Genomic DNA, 4,518 nt, shown 5'->3' on the forward strand with positions numbered 1-4,518 from the left:
ATGCCGGCTTACCATCTCTGCCATCACCCAGCTTAGTCATCCCACACTCAGACATGAATATGAAATTCCATCAATAAGACATAAACAAAAGATTAGAGCTGAAGACGTTAAGTGCTTGCTGCCCATTGACCAGATAACTAGAACTATCCTCATTCTCTATACAGCAGGGGTTTTTTTGTTTGTTTGTTTGTTTGTTTTTTACTATTTTTCATCATTTTATTCCTTTTAGACATCTCTTTTTGGTAATGGAAAATGTATTTTTGTTTGTTTTTTAAAGCCTGGCTTTTCTCAATACACCTTTAAAAGGTTTTAAATGGTTTCATATCTGCTCAAGTTGAGATTCTTAAGAACCTCATTTTTAATTTTTAGTAAAGTTTACAACTTGATTTTTTTCAAAAAATTCAACAACCTGCATGCACCTATTAATAAAGATACACTGAAGTCCTAACTCGCAGACCTCAAGTATGATCTTATTTGGAAATAGAGTCATTGCATATCAAGGCAGTTCAGATAAGGTCCCACTGGCGTAGGGGGGGCCCTAACCCAATAACACTGGTGTCCTCATGCCAGGAAGGCTGCCTGCACACAGCAACACACAGGGAGAGCACCGTGTGGCGATGAAGGCAGAGGTTGCCGTGATGCACAGACAAGCTAAGGAGTGCGGAGGAGGGCTGGCGACCAAGCGAAACGTGGAAGAGAAGAGGAAGGCTTCTGCCTTAGAGTTTTCAGAGAGAGTGTGGCCACCTTGACTTTGGACTTCTAGCTTCCAGAATTGTAAGGACATAAATGTCAGTTGTTTTAAGTCACCTGATTTCTGGTACTTTGTTTCTGAAGCTGTAGCAAACCAATCCACCCTCTGATGGCCCTTACGGCTGGATTGTAATTGCATTTCTTTGTGAGCGGATCTGATCTCACTCAGTGGACTGGAAGCTCCTCGGGTTCCCAGAGCCAACGCAGACCACAGTACACGGTAGTAAATATTGGTTGAATGAACACATTTTAGGAGATTAGATTTTAACGGTATATTAAACACAAACAAATATGGTATGAGAATTAACAAGGGAGAAATGCCAGCTTAGATTGGTGCATGTATTTTATTCATAACAACATCATATAATCTCACTTATGATTTGCATAATTGAACTATTTCGCTGTAATTTGAAACCCAAATCAGTGGCCTCTTTCTACAACAAGAATGAAATAAAACCAAGTTCTTCACCTCCTCTCTGGATATTAAAGGTGATTGTTGTGTTAGTGAAACTAGGCCCGGATCTTCACCCGTTAACTTCTCAGCAGCTTTTCCGGTTTCTCACGGAGTTGGAATGGCTGCTGAGGGACTCTGCCTGCCTGTGAGATTTACATTATTGGAGATTTAAAGCAAACACTATTTCAAAACTAGCAGTAACTTCAATAATTGACTGAAGTTAATGCCCCAAGGTGGGATCTCAGATCATCAATTTAACTTACCTGCTTCTTAATCCCTGGGCAAGAGCTGGCATCTGGTGAGGACTGTGTACTTAAGAGGCACAGCAGGGGGGACCCCATGACTTGGGGGAGATCTGGGATGTTAATCTCACTGGGTCTTTATTTCTTCATGGATTCCTTTCTGAATAGCCGCTTAGCAGATACTCAACTGCATGTGTGTGTTCATGCACGAGCTAGACCCAGCAGAGGGGAGACCACGGAGGACCCACACTGCACTCACTTATGGAGGATATAAATAGTCCCCCTTTCCCGTGGTTTTGCTTTTCAGGGTTTCAGCTACCTGCCATCAACCTCGGTTCAAAAATATGAAATGGAAAATTTCTGAAAATAACAACTCAAAAATTTTAAACTGTGCACTGTTCTGAGTAGCATGATGAACTTCGCCTTCCTGCTCTGCCCTGGCCAGACATGAGTCATCCCTTTGTCCAGCACACCCATGCTGTATGTGCTCCCCACTTAGTATCGCAATGCTTGTGTTTAAGTAACCCTTATTTTACTTTAAAATGGCTCCAAAGTGCAAGACGCAAGAGTAGTGATGCTGACAATTCAGAGGCCAAAGAGAAGCTGTAAAGTGCTTTCTTTATGTGAAAAGGTGAAAGTTCAGTACTATCTGAGGTTTCAGGCATCCACGGGGGTCTCGGAGCATATCCACCATGAATAAAGGGGGACTACTGCATGTGCCTTCTCACTCCCTCCCCCAGAATTAAAGTCATGAGGCCCCCAGGGAAGTCTGGCCTGACCTCCCCACTGAGTCACAGATGGAGGAGAAGGAACCAAGAGGGGAGACACCTGGCTGGGCTTCCCAAGAGCAGGCCTGTCTGGCTTGTGACCCCCCCTGCCAACTCCACACCATGGAGCCTGGGAACTCACAGGAACCATCTGCCTGAGCACAGATGGGCCATGAGAGCAAGAGAGGGCTGAGCCTGCTCCCACTTTTAAGGCCAAGCACCCCTCCCATTGCTATGTGGGATGTGATGCCAGGACTAGCGTCCTTCCTGGACTTATCAACCAGGTCACTTCTTCCTCCTTTGGGAAGAATGAAGAGAGGGCGGAAAAGGGGACCAAAATATGCATTCCGATATTTCTTTCTGATCTTGAAGTAGAATCTCCCTTCCTCCATGAAAATGTGCCTGTGCAGGGGGTGGGAGAGTGGGTGAGGCACCGCACAGGACTGCCCCACGCCATCTCCACAGAGTGCTTCCAAGTGTGCAGGAAGGATTAGAGTTGGAATTCTCAGTAATCGCTTCCTTCTCCCACACCTTCCAGACTTGGGCCTCCACGAGGAGGTTGTCCCTTCATATACCCCTAAGCTCTGGTCTTAAATTTCTTCCCTCTAGTCACACACCCTATAGCTTCCTCCCCAGATCTTCGTGCAGGGACCCCACAGCCACACCAGAAAATGAACTGCCTTTCTAAATGGTTTCTCCTAGAATCCTGTGCGCTGGAGCTCTGAAATCATGTTTCCTGCTCTGTCATCATAGCTGCAAGCCGGGGTGGGCTGAGGACTCCTGACTGTGGCCCAAGGAAAGCTGTGGGTGGGCTGACCACCTTGCTGGTCATCTATAAGGATGCTACTAACCAGACAAGTACAGATTTTCCTCAGGGACCACACAGCCAGTCCTAGAAACCTATGTGGGGAAAGGAGTATGTTTCCAATTTGCCTTCTCTGGGCCTTGCCTCTTAGGGACAGTGATGCCCACTGCCCACCCCCCAGGCCCTGCTGCCTTTACAGGGCCACCAGGAGATGCCCCTGCTGTGGAGGAAGACATGGCGCCAGGCCTGGTGCATGGCCTCGCGTTAAACTGTGTTGAGCCAGGTCTTTTCTGTTAAAAGCAAACAGGGAAAAGGAAGGGTCACTCACCCCAATATAGATACGTTAATAAGTGAGATTATTCCGGGGAGAGAAGGGTAAGGGCTCCAAGGGAAGTGCCGAGAAACATTTGAAGCTTTCAAAGACTGGAAAGCTCAGCTGTGGGCCCCAGAGAATGTGCCCTGGAGGCAGCTCTGGGGGAGGCAGGGGCAGGCCGGGCACGCTGAGAGGGACTGGAGGTGACAAAGCAAGTCCAGTGCCTGTTCAGAAGGGATGAGGGTCACCGTTGGCTGTGGTGTAAGAAATACTTAGGGAGGTGGGAAGCCTGGAAAAATATGAGGGAAGAAAGCCAGGCTGTGGAGTTCACACTTCATATGAGAGGCATCCTGCAGTTACTCAAGGAGTCTGAAGAGAGTGATCTGATCCAAGCAGCACTTGAGGAAGATTAATCCCATAATGCTGTGTAGGACGAGCTGGGACCAGTTAAAATAATGAGGAAGAGGAGAAGGAGGAGGATAGAGGTGATGAAGAAGATGATTCAGATAAGATTTATAATGGCATTCACTGTCTTAAGCATTTTGCATCTATTATCACACTACTATGAGAGAAGACTACTGTTTTCACCATTTTACAGATAATGACGCTAGGAACAGAGAAGTTAAGTAAGTTGCCCAGGGTCACCCAGCTAATAAGCAAAAGACCCATAGTACAACCAGATGCTCTAATCTATCCATCCAGGCTAAACACAAGGAGGGGCAGCAGAAGTGCGACAGTGACACTAGAAAGACAGGGGGGGGTGTGATGTCATGGAATCAGAGGCCACCTGACCTTTTGTGATGGCAGGGGGTGTGGAGGGTTTGGGAGAGGGCAAGTGGAGAGGATCACTCATCTTACTGCCATAAGGCTCTAGGGGACAGGGGCCATGCCGCTGAAATAGGGGAGCCCAGGGCAGGAGCTGGTCTCTGGAACAAGATGTAGCATTGGTGTCAGTCGGCAGCATCTCTGCTCTGAGCCACTGCAGTCCTACAAAGGTCTTCTCGAAGATGGCGGCATAGGTAAACACGGGAGTTTGCTGCCTCGAACAACCACTTCAAAAATACAACTAAAAGACGGAACGGACATCATCCAGAACCACAGGAAAGCTGGCTGAGTGGAAGTTCTACAACTAGGAGGAAAGAGAAAAGCATACCGAGGCTCAGAGGAGGCGCAGTGCTGAAGTAAAA

The sequence above is a fragment of the Myotis brandtii genome, unplaced genomic scaffold (genome assembly GCF_000412655.1).
Source record: "Myotis brandtii unplaced genomic scaffold, ASM41265v1 scaffold102, whole genome shotgun sequence".
In the NCBI taxonomy this organism is placed as follows: domain Eukaryota; kingdom Metazoa; phylum Chordata; class Mammalia; order Chiroptera; family Vespertilionidae; genus Myotis; species Myotis brandtii.